The sequence below is a fragment of the Mus musculus genome, chromosome 12 (genome assembly GCF_000001635.26).
Source record: "Mus musculus strain C57BL/6J chromosome 12, GRCm38.p6 C57BL/6J".
Lineage (NCBI taxonomy): Eukaryota > Metazoa > Chordata > Mammalia > Rodentia > Muridae > Mus > Mus musculus.
In genome coordinates, this window is record NC_000078.6 from 100762333 (window position 1) to 100779029 (window position 16697).

The following is a 16697-nucleotide window of genomic DNA, read 5'->3' on the forward strand; positions in this document are numbered from 1 at the left end:
ATATGTATGCATGTATATGTGTGTCTGTGTGTATATGTGTGTATGTCTGTGTATGTGCCTATGTGTATGTATGTGTGTCTGTGTGTATATGTATGTGTGTTGCTGTGTGTGTCTGTGTGTATGTGTATGTATGTGTGTATATGTGTCTGTGTGTATGTGTGTATATGTATGTGTCTGTGTCTGTTTATGTGTGTGTCTGTGTGTATGTATATGTGTGTGTATGTGTGTGTATGTGTCTGTTTATGTGTGTGTGTGTATATGTGTGTATGTGTGTGTGTACCTGCTTTCTGTGGTCTAATGGTATCTCCTCCTGTAGCCCCTCATGGGTGGTCTGAAGCACTCTTAGTGACACTAGTGGCCAGTCCCCTTCCCTGGATGAGAGAAACTCCAGCCATCTCCCAGTTCATGGAGCCAACATCCACGAGAAATCCGCCTCCAGCTCCTTTGGCCTTGAAAGGAGACCATATGTACTGCTTGCTTTTCTCCTCAGCATCCTCTCTGAGCAGATGTCATTCCTCGGCAGTTCTGCCTTCTAGAACTGCTTCCCATAATGCCAGAAAACAGTGATTTTTGCTAAGAAACTAGTCCACCCATGCCTGAAGCTCTTCCAAGAGACGTGGCTGGTAAATGCTGCTTCCTGGGGCCGGAGGAGCTGAAGAGGAGAATCGTCGGGTCCTTGGAGGGTACAAGGATATGCTCCACCCTGGCCTGTGCTTGTTCCTCTCACTTTGCCACTGCAAAGTGGGTGACAGGAAGGGCCACTCTAACCGTGAGCTCTTCAGCACATCTGCACGCATGGGGGACAAAAGGCTATTAGATGCACTCCACGTTATTCATTTTGCAATTGAAATTTTCCTCCCCCTCCCCAGTGGAGTTGAGCCACTTTAAAACACACACAGAGCTCAATCAATTTCTTTTGTAGATTTCAAGAGAAGCTTTATTCAGTTCAGAAACACAGTAACAGCTGGGGAAGCTATTCCCAAGGCAAAGAACAAAGACGTGGAATTATTTTTAGTGTGGGAGAAAAAGGGAGAAAAATGGGGAGAAAGGAGATAATTCACATAGGGGCAGGAGAAGTAGTGGCTGGAATAGCCAGATCAGCGCTAACATCCTAGTCTTATTTTTTTCCGCTCAGTATGGAAGATTCTTTCAACTTCGCTTCAGTGGTCTGTTCCACTGGCCCATCCCTTCCTTCAGCTCATCATGGACCTACCTATCCCAAAAGCCCACCTTCTATATGTAGAATCTAAAGGTCTTATGGCTGCTCCGATCCAAAGCTCACATCTCTCTCCACAACACAGGGGCTTCACCCTGCTCTGCAAGGAAACACCTTCCTGACCTGAGGTAGGTGCTGGCATCTTTCACCACGACCCAAGCCCAAGCCCGAGAGTCTTGTGACCTCTGGGGATAATGGCATAGCTCACAGAAATAACGGTGACCTCAGATGCTGTTGCAGATAGATGCTGGCATGTCCTGAGACCGGTGGTCTTTTCACTGTCCTCCCATGTCACAGTATATGAGAGTCCAAAACACTTTGCTGCAAACTGTAGAATAGGAGCCGGTGGAGATGGGTTCACTGGGTAAAGTTGCTTGCTGTGCGAGCAGACTGGAGTTTGTATCCCCAGTATAAATGTGGGGTGGGTATGGTGACCCTCCTGTAATCCCACCACTTAGAAGGCAGAGACAAGGGATTCCTGTGGCAAACTGGCTAAAGAGTGACCTCTGGGTATGAGATAAAATCATGCCTCAACAAGTAAAAACTGGAGAGTTGGGGGGACACATCTGACACTGACCTCTGCCCCCCAACACACACACACACACGTTTACTCATAGACATTTGAACATGCAAACATGCATGACTACATGCCACACCCACATACACAGAAATAAAAATGATTAAGAAAGGAGGCTGAGCCGTCAGTGTCTGTGACTGCTGTTTCGATATCATTTATTGTTATGTAACTTAATTCCTAATGCTGGCTCTGTTAATCACCAGCTTGACAAGATCCCCGCAAAAAATGAGTGACAGACTTCCACAGGCTTGTGTGAACCAGCTTCCACACCGGCTGCCAAGTCCTGACCCCTGCTGCAGGTGCTTACACGATACTCAGAAACCAGCCATCTCTCAAAAGTCAGCCTGGACACGCCCAACGACAGGGACAGTGTCAATCCTCTTCTTCCCTGAATCGCTGGTGTTGCCCAGGGGCCAACAGAACGTGGTCCCCAGAGCCTGGGCATGTAGGGCATGCTTGCTGAAAGGGGCTGACTGTAAGCCCAGATGCATTTCCTGAATGCTTGGCCGTTGTTGGCCTCTATAAACATTGGCTAAGTGAAGAAGAGTGGAGAAAAGGCAAAAATGAAAAATGAATTTGGAGCTGCCTTTAGCTTCTTTATCTTTATCGTTTAAAGTCACAGATGTGTGCTCTGCCCTGGCACGGAGCAAGCTCTTTCTGATTTGAGGTAAAACGTTAGAGGAGAAGGAGAGAAGGCAAAGAGGAAAAGGAAGGGCCTGCCTGAAGCAGGAAGTAGAAAAATTAAGGGGAAGAAACGGGCCAGGTTTCTGACCCACCAGAGAGAAAAACAAATTTAGAAAGGAAGTATCGTGGTGTGGGGCCATTGTTTTTAACAAATGTCCTTCACTGGTGGAAAAAAACAAAAAACTTCTCCTGTGCTGGAGGGCATAGCTCAGTCCTCAGTGTGCAAACCACAGGCTTAGCATGCACTGGACCTAGGGCTCTATCTGTAGAACCCACTCCCACCCTCCTGCAAATCTCTTATTTTTAGAGACTCTGATGTTGATCTGTTCTTCTAGGGAAATAGATGTATTGCCTTAATTTGAGGAGCCTGTGTACTCAGAGTCTCTGGTGCTTCCCACTGACCTAGGTTTCTTAGAGTTTCTGTTGCTGTGAAGAAACTCCATGACCCAAAGGCAACTTGGGGAGGAAAGGGTTTATTTGGCTTAGGCTTCCCTGTCATATGGTCCATCAATAGAGGACGTCAGGACAGGAACTCAAACGGGGCAGGAACCTGGAGGCAGGAGCCGAGGGGGAGGCCAGGGCGGAGCCCCCTTACTGGCTTGCTCCCCACAGCTTGCTCAGCCTGCTTTCTTATAAAAAAAAAAAACCCAGGACCTATAATGGGCTGGGCTGTCCTCCCACTAATCACTAATTAAGAAAATGCCCCTCAGGCTCGTCAGCAACCTGGTCTTCTGGAAGCATCTTCTCATTTGAGGGTTCCTCCTCTCTGATGACTCCAGTCTGTATCAAGTTCGCATAAAGATCCAGAACCTCTGGAAGAGCAGTCAGTTATCATGTGCAAGAAAACAAACCCCTCAGATACATTAAATAAATAAATCTTAAAAAAAAAAAAACCAAAACAACAACAAACCTAGCCAGCATACCACAGCTGGAAAACTATCCACTTAGCACCCAGGCAGTACTCTTTGTTACCAGAGCTGCCCTTATTATTTAGCTTGCTGTGCCTCCTTCTGCAAGTTGCTGCCCCTCTCCGGGGCTCTGTTTCCTCACCTTTGATGAGAAAATGAGATGGTTTTAAACTTTCCTTCCAGCTATAACATCCTCTGAGCACAAGTTCATCTTTTTTATCCTGACCCAGATTTTTAGAGATAATGAACTTAAAATAATATCAAGTTTGAAAGTGATCAGTTCTCTCCTCCGCTTAAAAATGTCATCGCTGGCAGCGCCTCGGTGGGCGCTGAGGCCTATTTCGGTGCCTGGGTGTACAGAAGAGGAGGAAGAGAGAGTGGGAAGGGAACCAATTCAGTAACCTCCTCACGACTCCCGAGGCCGCGTTGGTGCTTGTCATGAATGTCTGATCCAAACAGCCCTGGGTTGTGATGCCTTAGGTTAGGGACGAGAATAGCCTCCCGTTTTCTTTTACAGGGTGCCTGCCTCCTTAAGGCTTTGAACTTGACATGATTTCTTTCTGACTTTCAAAATAGTTTCTCAAGGTGCGCAGTGTGACAGTGCCCTGGGCATACATGAACAGGCACTGAACTTGCCAACTTGGCCTAACTCGAGAGTTCAAACTTGACTCTGACATTTTTACCTATTGCCTTTGCCAAAGGGCTCCTGGTTAGGGAGGTGGCCTTGGGCCAGCATCCCTAGCAGGAGCTGGAAGAGGGGTGCAGGGGGGTGTGGCTCAGAAGCACAAATGTGGCCTCAGCCTAGGTCTACTGAGTCAGCTCAGGGTGGGGCCCAGGAGCTGGGTTCTAACAAGCTGTGGAGTGGGAAGAGTTCTTACTTTATGTCTCTTCCTTCCTGCCTCTCCCTCCGTCCCTTCATCTCCCCATCCTTCATTTTTTCTCTCTCCTTCCTTCCCTTCCTCTCTTCCTTTACTCTCCTTTCTCTTCCTCCTCCCATCTGCTTTCTTTCCTCCTACATTCCCGTTCTCCCTCTCCACATCTCTTCCCCTCCTCCATCCCTGCCCTATCTCTTCACACTACTTTCTTCGTATTTGAAATTTTGATTTTTTAAAATATTTTTTATTACATATTTTCCTCAATTACATTTCCAACGCTATCCCAAAAGTCTCCCATACCCTCCCCCCCACTCCCCTCCCCACCCATTCCCATTTTTTTGGCCCTGGCGTTCCCCTGTACTGGGGCATATACAGTTTTCGTGTCCAATGGGCCTCTCTTTCCAGTGATGGCCGACTAGGCCATCTTTTGATACATATGCAGCTAGAGTCAAGAGCTCCGGGATACTGGTTAGTTCATATTGTTGTTCCACCTATAGGGTTGCAGATCCCTTTAGCTCCTTGGGTACTTTCTCTAGCTCCTCCATTGGGAGCCCTGTGATCCATCCAATAGCTTACTGTGAGCATCCACTTCTGTGTTTGCTAGGCCCCGGCATAGTCTCACAAGAGACAGCTACATCTGGGTCCTTTCGATAAAATCTTGCTAGTGTATGTAATGGTGTCAGCATTTGGAAGCTGATTATGGGGTGGATCCCTGGATATGGCAGTCTCTAGATGGTCCATCTTTTCGTCTCAGCTCCAAACTTTGTCTCTGTAACTCCTTCCATGGGTGTTTTGTTCCCAATTCTAAGGAGGGGCATAGTGTCCACACTTCAGTCTTCATTCTTCTTGAGTTTCATGTGTTTAGCAAATTGTATCTTATATCTTGGGTATCCTAGGTTTTGGGCTAATATCCACTTATCAGTGAGTACATATTGTGTGAGTTCCTTTGTGAATGTGTTACCTCACTCAGGATGATGCCCTCCAGGTCCATCCATTTGGCTAGGAATTTCATAAATTCATTCTTTTTAATAGCTGAGTAGTACTCCATTGTGTAAATGTACCACATTTTCTGTATCCATTCCTCTGTTGAGGGGCATCTGGGTTCTTCCCAGCTTCTGGCTATTATAAATAAGGCTGCTATGAACATAGCGGAGCATGTGTCCTCCTTACCGGTTGGGACATCTTCTGGATATATGCCCAGGAGAGGTATTGCTGGATCCTCTGGTAGTACTATGTCCAATTTTCTGAGGAACCACCAGACTGATTTCCAGAGTGGTTGTACAAGCCTGCAATCCCACCAACAATGGAGGAGTGTTCCTCTTTCTCCACATCCTCACCAGCATCTGTTGTCACCTGAATTTTTGATCTTAGCCATTCTGACTGGTGTGAGGTGGAATCTCAGGGTTGTTTTGATTTGCATTTCCCTGATGATTAAGGATGTTGAACATTTTTTCAGGTGCTTCTCAGCCATTCGGTATTCCTCAGGTGAGAATTCTTTGTTCAGTTCTGAGCCCCATTTTTTAATGGGGTTATTTGATTTTCTGAAGTCCACCTTCTTGAGTTCTTTATATATGTTGGATATTAGTCCCCTATCTGATTTAGGATAGGTAAAGATCCTTTCCCAATCTGTTGGTGGTCTTTTTGTTTTATTGACGGTGTCTTTTGCCTTGCAGAAGCTTTGGAGTTTCATAAGGTCCCATTTGTCAATTCTCGATCTTACAGCACAAGCCATTGCTGTTCTATTCAGGAATTTTCCCCCTGTGCCCATATCTTCAAGGCTTTTCCCCACTTTCTCCTCTATAAGTTTCAGTGTCTCTGGTTTTATGTGAAGTTCCTTGATCCACTTAGATTTGACCTTAGTACAAGGATATAGGAATGGATCAATTTGCATTCTTCTACATGATAATCGCCAGTTATGCCAGCACCATTTGTTGAAAATGCTGTCTTTCTTCCACTGGATGGTTTTAGCTCCCTTGTCGAAGATCAAGTGACCATAGGTGTGTGGGTTCATTTCTGGGTCTTCAATTCTATTCCATTGGTCTACTTGTCTGTCAGTATACCAGTACCATGCAGTTTTTAATCACAATTGCTCTGTAGTAAAGCTTTAGGTCAGGCATGGTGATTCCACCAGAGGTTCTTTTATCCTTGAGAAGAGTTTTTGCTAGCCTAGGTTTTTTGTTATTCCAGATGAATTTGCAGATTGCTCTTTCTAATTTGTTGAAGAATTGAGTTGGAATTTTGATGGGGATTGCATTGAATCTGTAGATTGCTTTTGGCAAGATAGCCATTTTTACAATGTTGATCCTGCCAATCCATGAGCATGGGAGATCTTTCCATCTTCTGAGATCTTCTTTAATTTCTTTCTTCAGAGACTTGAAGTTTTTATCATACAGATCTTTCACTTCCTTAGTTAGAGTCACGCCAAATATTAAAAATATGGAACGCTTCATGAATTTGCGTGTCATCCTTGCGAGGGGCCATGCTAATCTTCTCTGTATCGTTCCAATTTTAGTATATGTGCTGCCAAAGCGAGCACGAAATTTTGATTTTGATTTTGATAGAGCACACGTCAAGAACTTTACTCCTCTCTGGGGCTTCTCTATATGGCCATGGCTGTCCTGGAACTCACTCTGTAGAGCAGGCTGGCCTTGAACTCAGAGATCCAGCCTCTCTCTGCCTCCCCAGTGCTGGATTAAAGGCGTGTGCCACTCTAACCTCTCAGTACATTTTTTTTTCTAGCGCCCAGAAAACACTGTTGACCATGGGTACAGAGCTATATAGAGTCTCAGAACCTTCTTTATCTTGCTTGACTTAAACTTTGTGGACATCAGTAAATAAATACCCCTTTTCCTTACCTCAGTCCTTTGGCAATCGGCATTCTGGTCTTGGAGCCTGTGAATGGGGAACTGGGATGTTTCTGATGGAAATGGAACCAGGCCGTCTCTGTCTTCACACTCCTGCCTTGTCTTACCTTCTGTGAGAGCCCCTGTGTGATGCTGAGCTCTTATCATTATCTGGTTAGTAGCCACCCTGGCAGTGATCTTTTGAAAACCCATGTCCCTGGTGTGGTTATAGTTGTCCGACCTTTGCACTTGCTGAGGGAAATTTCAAACGTCACACCAAGAATACAGCTGCCTCCTCAGGCTGTCTCTGCGTCGAGTCAAATTGCTTTGCACATGATCCAATAGAATAAACAGTGTTTCAGGTTTCTGGAACTCTCTTACTGTGAAAGCTATGAAGGAGAAGATGCATGGATGAAGAAAGGGTTTGGGGCCCGATTTAGATGTCTCTCGTGGAGTTAGTTGTCTTTGGTCCGTGTCCATCGAGGGCTTGCCTCAGGTGAAGATGAGCAAGCAGATGGTATCGACTAGAATTCTGCATGTTGATTCTTCCTGGGGTCTCTGCTCACTGTGCTTCCAACCCTCTAGGACTGGGCAACAGCTGCCTAAGCGCAGGTGGCTTCTGAGTCAGATTTCTGCTGCTGTGATAAACACCTGACACTGTCACCTATAAAGTGACATAGGTTTCTTTTGACTCAGTCTTAGAAGTTCAGCTCATGGTCAGTTGGCCCTGTGGTTTTTGGTTCTGAGGCGAGACAAGGCAACACAGTGAGGAACCTGAAGAAGGGTAAAACCATTCACATCATGGTAGAGACAGGAAACAGGGTGCTCACAGTCCCTTGAAGAGTATATACCTAGTGGCCCGAAGACCTCTCGCCAGGCCCCGCTGTTTAATGCTTCTACTATCTCCCAATGCTGGTAGTCTGGGATTAAATCTTTGATACACTGGCTTCAGAGGGCATTGCCAATCCAGACTAAAGCGCTGTTGCGTGGGAGGCAATGAGAGGCCTGAGAGAAGCAGAGTTCTCCATCTGTGGAAAGTTAACAGTCTCTGGTCCCATCTTACTGGGGTACACAGGAGTCACAGAGAGTAGGAGGTGGGGATTCCAGGGGTCTAGGGAGTTGTTTTCTGATCCTAAGGAATATGACAGGATGCTGTGGGCACCCACTTCTTGACATAACCCATGCTCACGTATCTCTCCGGCCAGAGCAGACCCACTCAGTGTTGGATAACTACTCCTTAAGGCTACCTGGGGAAGCTACTGTCAATTCTCAAGATTTCTACCCATGTGATCAATGCTATTCCCCAAACAGCATGAAGTTGTTATAGGAAATCTTTACACAACACAGGCTGGCCTCATATTCAATTCCCAGCTCCAGACTTTAAATGGCTGTCAGCACCTAGCCATCTTACCCTTCCCTTCTTGGCTTTCCTTCCTGCCTCCCTGCCTCCTTCCTCCTCCTTCCCAGGCTCCTCCCCAGCTCTGGGGATGACCATGCTACATGCCTGGCTTAGAAAATAGAAGCAACAGATGGGAGCTCTCTCTCTCTCTCTCTCCTTGCCACTGCCAAATATGCACAGCATCCTGCCTCTTCAAACACGGGCTTTTCTCCTTGGTCCCTTGAGTAGGAGTATCCACTGCTTTCAAAGGTGGAGCTCTGAACGCGTGGTGAGGATCCCACTCCATGTTGTCTATGCCAGGAATTCACATCCACTTGTATCTCCCTTCCTTCCTTCCTTCCTTCCTTCCTTCCTTCCTTCCTTCCTTCCTTCCTTCCTTCTTCGTCTGTAAGCTTTCACTCTCTCCTGTATCCTTTTCACCTGTCCTAGACCTTCTCTGCGCTCTCTAACCTCATATACTTGATCAACAACCAGCCCCCTTGGCCACACTTTCTGCTCCCACATCAGTCTTCTGAACACTTATCTAAGCTTTTTGGCTTTCTTTCCCTCATCTCTCACCCCCTCATCTTTCTGCTCCATTCTGGTTTCAACCCACCGCTCTATGAAGTGCCTGTCCCAACGCAACATACTTTTAGTTATTCCCCAAGGGACATTTGGCAGTATCTGAACTTTTTTTTCCTGACATCTAGTGGGCAGAGCTAGGGACACTGGTGAGCATCCTACAGTATAGAATGACCTGGGTGTGTCTGCTAAATAAGAGCCGGGAAGCCTGGGTCCAGCCCATGCATGCTCTTTGGCTGGTGGTTCAGACTCTGAGAGCCCCAAGGGTCCAAGTTAGCTGACTCTGTTGGTCTTCCTGTGGAGTTCCTGTCCCCTTCAGGGACTGCAACTCTTCCCCCTATTCTTCTCTAAGAGTCCCCAAGCTCCATGTGGGTCCCAAATAACTGGAGCAGGAGCTATCCCAAAAGCTGTGGCCTGTATGTGGGATATGTTCTTCTAGCTAGGCTGCCATGTCTGGCCTCAGTGGGAGAGGAAGTGCCTAGCCTTGCAGAAACTTGAAGTGGGGGGGGGGAATACCAAGGAGGGGGCCCACCTGCTCAGAGGAGAAGGAGAGGGGAGATGGGAGAAAGATTATGGGATGTGTGGGGGTGGGGGGAGAAGTGGATCAGTGAGCTGGATATAAAGTGAATAAGTAAAAATAAATAAATAAATAAATAAATAAATAAATAAATAAAAGAAGAATGACCTGGGCACAGAGGTCAGTATGCGTCATCGATGAGGAGCCCTTAGACTCTTGCTAAGCTTAGGGAGAACTTTCTGGATGCCAAGTCTGAGGAATAATTTTTTGTGCTCATCAAATGCAACCTCTCTCTCCCTCTCTCTGTCCCTCCCTCTACCTCTTCCCTCCCTCTCTCTTTTATTCCTATACTATGGCCATTCTTTGACACATGCCTCCTCCCTCTGACCCCACCCTAGGCCAGCCGTCTGAGTTCTTGCTCTTCCTAAGGAATGACCTCCGTGGTTTCTATGCCTGATGAGGAGCCAGCCTGTCTGGCTCGAGTCCCAGCTCTCGGCTTCCCAGCTGTGTGTTCATAGTAACAATTCCTTCCTGTTGCTTGGCAGCCTCGTCTCTTCTTCAGTAGACTGGGGGTATGATGGCGCTGATACTCCACACACCTGCAAAGCTGAGTGACAGACTCCAAATAAGTCCCATGCTTGCTCCATGCTCTCTGTTGTTTTTATGGCACAAAAGCCCTCATAACTATTCACTTCTTAGCTGAGAGTCAGGGAAACCACAAGCATCCCACAGATAGGAAAGACTGTTGCTCTGAAGACAAGGCATGGAGAACTTTCTGCTTGTCCAAAGCAGGACAGAGGTTTGCAAAGATGTGAGACTTTGCCCTCTTCCTTCAAAGGCAGGTTGTGTCTCCTCCCTGTGGACAGCCCTTTACCCACCCCGAGACAACACCAGAGGGAGCTGCAGTGACTCTGCTGTATCTTCCCTGGAGCATCAGTTTCCCTCTTTGTCTGCCTAGGACCATGTGTCTTTGTCTTTCTACTGCTTTAATCTCTGTGTGTGTGTCTCTCTGTCTCTCTCTCTGTCTCTCTCTGTCTTTCTATCTGCCTCTCTCTCTGTCTCTGTCTCTCTCTGTCTCTGTCTCTGTCTCTGTCTCTCTGTCTCTCTGTCTCTCTGTCTCTCTGTCTCTCTCTCTCTCTCTCTCTCTCTCTGTGTGTGTGTGTGTGTGTGTGTGTGTGTGTGTGTACACCTGAAAGCCAGAGATCAACACTGGATAGCTCTGATCTCTCTCGACCTTATTTTGTCGAGACAAGGTCTCCTAGAACCTGAACTTCACTGGCTGCCTTAGTCTGATTGAACAGAAATTCTCCTGTTTCTGCTTCTCCCTGGCGGCTTAACAAGGTCACATCTCTGCCCCAGGCTGGTTTTCCTTTTTAAAAAATGTGGTTTCAGGGCATCTAAACTCAGTCCTCACGCCCTCGAAGCAGATACTTTACCCACGGAGCCACCGCCCTATCCCCTGAATTTGCATCTTCTTTGGCTACAGAGACTAAAGAGAATTTTGGCTTAGCCCAGATCGACGGTTGCAAGTTGTAACTGTGAAAACTCCCAAACTGTCAATGTGTGAATTGTATGGTAAACGAGTTATATCTCAACAGACTTTTGAAGAAAAACAAAAAGAGACTGGGGAGATGGTTTTGTTGGTGATGTGCTTACTATGCAAGCAGTGGCACCTGAGTTTGGATCCCCAGCACCCACATAAAAAGCAGGGTGTGACACGTGTCCTCCTGCATTGAAGAGGTTTAGACAGACTGATCGTTGGAGCTCGCTGGCCAGCCAGTTGTTGGAGTGGTGAATTCAAAGCCAGTGAGAAACCCTGTCTTTTGTTTTTGTTCTTTGAGGCAGGCAGGGTCTCACGCTGCAGCCGTAGCTGTCCTGAAACTCACTATGTGGGTCAGGCTGGTCTTGAACTCACAGAGATCCACCTGCCTCTGCTTCCCAAGGACTAGATTTACAAACAGACTTCACCACACCCAGCTGAAGACCCTTTCTTTATAAATGAGGTGGATGGCAACTGAGGAATGACAGTCAAAGATCTGTCCTGGGCTGGAGAGATGGCTTGGTGGTTAAGAGCACTGACTGCTCTTCCAGAGGTCCTGAGTTCAAATCCCAGCAACCACATGGTGGCTCACAACCATCTGTAATGGGGTTTGATGCCCTCTGCTGGTGTGTCTGAGGACAGCTATAGTGTACTCATATACATTAAATAAACAAACAAATCTTTTTAAAAAAGGCTCTGTTTTCCCCATGCTACACATACACACACACATACACACACACACACACACACACACACACACACACACACCACACTTGCCACAAGTGTCCACAGCATCAGCTTTCATATTTTTACATCCAACCAAACCAAAATGAGGCTAGATGTGGTGGCACAAATCTTTAATATCATCAATAGTGAAGCAGAGGCAAGAAGATCTCTAGTTCAAGGCCAGCCTGTCCTACACAGTGAGGTGCAGATTAGCTGAGGGCTACATAGTGAGAACTTATCTCAAAATATAAAACCAACAAATTGCTTCCTTTGGCAGTCTAAGTAGTTGCACGCCTTTGGGCATATAAATCATTTCAGGCTCACCGCAAACATAATTTATTTTTAAACTATTTTACTTACATTTATTTTGCTTATTTAGCATGTATGTATGCATGTATGTGTGTGCACACACATGTACCAGGGTACATGTGTAGAGGCTGGATTCTCTTCTTTCATTATCTGGTATCCTGGGATCAAACTCAGGTTGGCAGGCTTGGTGGCAATGCCTTTACTTTCGGAGTCATCTCCCTGGTCCTTCATTTGCCCTTTTCTAGATGGAGAGCATACCTAAGAATTGGCTTGAAGAACTTCAGTTTGATGATGGTTTCCTGAGTCCGTGTCACACACCAGGCTCTGTGGCGTGCTCTGGAGTTCAGCCGTGAAAACACAGGAAACGCCTTGCTCTGGAAGCTCAGATTCCAGTTGAAGAATCAGGCAACAGATGGAAAGAAAGACATAGGCATACGCCTCTGTTGATGGTAAGTGTTGCCAGAAACTGAAGCAAGACGAGAGAGGTCCCCTTGGGGCCAGGGAAACAGAGACCAGGGAGTGACCTCACAGGGAGGCCAGGACAGGCCTTGGTCAGGAAGTACGCATCTGATATAGTTTGTTCATTTATTTTGAGACAAGATCTCATATAACCCATACTGCCCTCAAGCTCCCAGTGTAGCAAAGGATGACTTTGAACATCTGATCCTCCTGCCTCTACCTCCTGGTGCTAGGATTACATGTATACAGCACCAGACATGCTTATGTGGTGGTGAGAATCAAGTCTAGGACTTCATGCATGCTAGGCAAGCATCCACTCATGAGCTACATACCAGCCTAGACATCTGTCCTTCCTAGAATATTCTCTCTCTCTCTCTCTCTCTCTCTCTCTCCCTCCCTCCCTCCCTCCCTCCCTCCCTCCCTCCCTCCCTCCCACCTTTCCTTTTTCTCCCTTGCTGTGCTGGGAATCAAGCCCAAGGTTTCAAGCAGGCTAATCATCTACTCTGCTACTGAGTTACACCCCAACCCTCTCAGCTGCCACTGCTAAAGGAGTTTGAAAGTTCTCAAAGGACAACATGAACTAGAACCCAGACAGCAGATGATGGCAAGGAAGGTTTAAGAAATGAATGGAGCCAAAAGACAGAAAGGTCTGTGTGAGCAGAGGCACAGAGAGTTTTCTGAGATGAGGTGGTACCACCTGAGAAGGAGGTCCAAGCTGGCCCAGCCAGGAAGCTCTGTGAAGAGAACAGAAGAACAGAATGTGACGTGGGGACACCTCTGTCCATAGTTACAATTTTGTCACCATGGAGCTTTTTGTATGAACTTTGGCTTTTTAAAACTTGGTCTTATCATGTATGGTTACTGAACTGTTTAGTGCCCTCTTGGCCCTGTGAAGCAGAGCTGGTATGGGCATGGTCAGAGTCCCCAGAGAAAGGCCTGGTTCAGTCTTTAGACTTGACTCTTTGGTCAGTACAAAGACCATTGGAGGTTCTGGAGCAAATAAATGATATAAGCAGGACACCATTTGGGGATGAGTGGCGTGGAGGCAGTGGAGAGGTGGGAAGAAGGCAGAGAGCAAAGGGCAGTCAGGAAATTCACTGAACAGGCTGAGCCTGAGGCACGGGGCCAGCAGCGGGTGCAGAAGGAAGCTGGCTACCCCTGCCTTCCTCAGGTCTCCTCTGCCTGCCCTACACCATGAGGAACTCAGCATTCCCCACAGGCAAACAGACTCAGTAACCGCCTGGCTTTGCCTCCTTCTGTTTTTACTATGACTAATTTGTGAAAAACAGGAAGCGCTACCGTGCCAGTGGGCATTATTTGTGGCTAAGAAATGAACTTTGGAAAATGGCAAACCCTGGGTCCCTTGCACATAAGCACACTTGTACAAACACACATATATCTCCCGTCACGTGGACCCTGTTCCAGCAGGAACCATTATCTCCTTGGCTCTGACACCTGAAGAGACTCAAGAGTGGCTGGATTCACAAGACTGGAGACAGACTGCTTAGCCTTTCTACAAGTCTGAGGGAAATGAGCCTAGCCCACAGGGGAGAGTGCCTGGCAGGTGCCATCAGGCACTGGAAAAGCAGGAAGGTTTACAGAGTGGGTACAGGAAGCCCTGCCCTGCTCTCTGCTTTGGCCCTAGGGTTGCGCTGTCACTGGGAGGTATTGACTGCTGGTTGGGAAAGCCCTGAGACAGAGGAAGATCAGAGTATATAGTGGCTATCAGGCTGTGATTGGTGGTGGTGGTGGTGGTGGTATGTGGATGGTGTTCATGTGGTTAAGAAGGGAAGCTCTCTGGTATCTTTCCTGACAAAGGCACTAACACCATCACAGAAGGACCCATGCTCAGGAGCCCATCTAGCCCTAAGTGCTTCCTCAAATTCCATTGCATGGAAGGTTGGTGTCTCAACATAGGAATTTGGAGGAAAATAAAGGCATGATGGCGTCTAGAATCTTCCTGTCTAATTAGGTTTGAGGGGGAAAAAAAAGTCTTGAATTCTTACTTCTATCTCCCATTGACCCCTTCTAATCACCTAACCTTACAATAGTGAGCATGCGATTGTTACCAGATTTTAATGCTACTCAATTTTTTGCAAGGAGACTTCTAGGTAAACTGACTGTACCTTTACATTCCTCTGATGTAGGCAATTGCTCTCCCTACAGAGTGTACTCTGACACTGAGTGTTGAGATATTTCTCCCCCTTAGAACTTTTGCCTACATCGTCACATCCGCCAAAGAATCCATCTGTAAATATTTGGCATTCTTTGCATCTCTGGTCAACCACACAGTCTTACTTTCTGGAGTTCCGAGTCTCATCCTTAAGCCTCTAGAAAAGTGGAAAGGACACATGCCTCAGGCCTTGGACATTTGCCGTCTGCAAACCATCACCTCCTGAGGGGTACAGGTTAGGCGTGTCCTTAAAATTTAGATATCTAATAAGCTATTGTATGATGGCAGCTTGATTGCCTGAGTTACATCCACAGTGTTTCATAACCATTGTCACTGTGTCCAGCTCCAGAACCTTTTCATTATCCTATACTGAAGTCTGGACCCATTAAACGGTAACTCCTCCACACCTTCCTATCTACTGGTTTACTTTTTGTCCCAGTGATGACCTTGGCTGATTTAGGTACCTTATTACAGGTAGAATTATGGACTCCTCTGTGGTGGTTTGAGTATGCTTGGTCTAGGGAGTGGCACTATTTGGAGGTGTGGCCTCGTTGGAGGGGTTGTGACCTTATTAGAGGAAGTGTGTCATTGTAGGCCTGGGCTTTAACACCCTCATCCTAGCTGCTTGGAAGCCAGTCTTCTCCTAGAAGCCTTCGGACGAAGATGTAGAACTCTCAGCTCCTCCTGTACCATGCCTGCCTGGATGGTTCTATACTCCTGCCTTAATGATAATGACTGAACCTGTAAGCCAGCCTCAATTAAATGTTGTCCTTTATTAGAGCTGCCTTGGTCATGGTATCTGTTCACAGTAAAACCCTAACTAAGACATTCTCCTTATTTCACTCAGCACAATGTCTTTGTCTCCATTTATTCAGGTTGCTATGACAAAATACCACAAGCTGGATGGCTTGTAGAGAGCAGAAATTTATTTCTCACAAGTCAAGACTGGGAAGGCTAAGTAAGATCAAGGTGCCAGTGGATTCAAGTATCCTGTGGAAGTCTGGGTTTTTGGTTTTGGTGGTGGTCGTGGGGTGCAGATGGTGTCTTCTCTCTGTCTTATAACAAAGGGCAAGGCACACCCATCCCAATTCCTCCAGGAGGGGGAGAAGTTAACCAACTGGAGAAAAAGAATTAGAAAAGTGACCCAAGAAGAGACATGCCAAGGCTGGCACCAAAAGGACCTGCACTGTGCTTACGTGTGTGGTTTGTGCTGGGGTTGGGGTATGAGGCTCGGGAGCGGTAGGGAAGGTGAAACCACAGAGACTGGCTGGCACCATCTGCTTTAGAACCTTGTGTGGTTGGGATTAAGGCTGGCTCTGAAGGGAAGTCCTGAAAGCTTTGAGGCAAGAGAAAGCAGAACCTGCTCTTCCTCAGAGGAAGCATTCAGACCAAGGGAGGAAAAACCCCCACAGGCCTGCCCGTGTCTTTCAAGCATAGTCTGAGTGCTAGAGACTGGCCTAGTGTTGCGTTCCTATTATCTCAGATGAGTCCAGGGAACATTGAATGCTGGAGAGCAACTTACCCTGCCTAACCCAGCACAGCCCCAGGGCTAGCAGCCATTGATCTGCAAGAGCCTGACTCTCGCTCGGGTCAACACCTGCATTTTCGCCTGTACCTCAAATGACCCAGTGCAGTCTGACATTTGGACAGCACAGACAGCAATCCCAGTCTGGCTTCACACGGGAATTACCAGGGTAGTTGTGAAACTCCTCAGGGCTTACGTGAGTTCCTAGGTCTGTGACATTAGAATTTTTGGGACTTCCACCCTGCTGCAGCAGGTTTTCCAATCATCATGGCCATGCCTTTGTGTCATGCTTCCTTGCTGCCCGGGGAAAGCAAGAAACTCCCGCAAAGGGAAGTAACCTTAGAGGGCTCTGTGACTTTAAGAACCAGGACTGGCATCCTGCCAT

At 47.0% G+C, this 16697-nt stretch overlaps 1 long non-coding RNA gene and 1 other non-coding gene across 2 annotated transcripts; one reads left to right on the plus strand and one right to left on the minus strand.

Annotated features, from left to right (window-relative positions):
* Positions 1-1076: 1076 nt before the first annotated feature.
* On the plus strand, positions 1077-15413 carry Gm40558. Its single transcript, XR_872933.1, has 3 exons — positions 1077-1344; positions 12401-12604; positions 15382-15413. It is a non-coding gene; the product is annotated as a predicted gene, 40558 (long non-coding RNA).
* Gm25801 lies at positions 6691-6796 on the minus strand. The gene has a single exon (XR_003950391.1). It is a non-coding gene; the product is annotated as a U6 spliceosomal RNA (small nuclear RNA).
* Positions 15414-16697: the final 1284 nt, after the last annotated feature.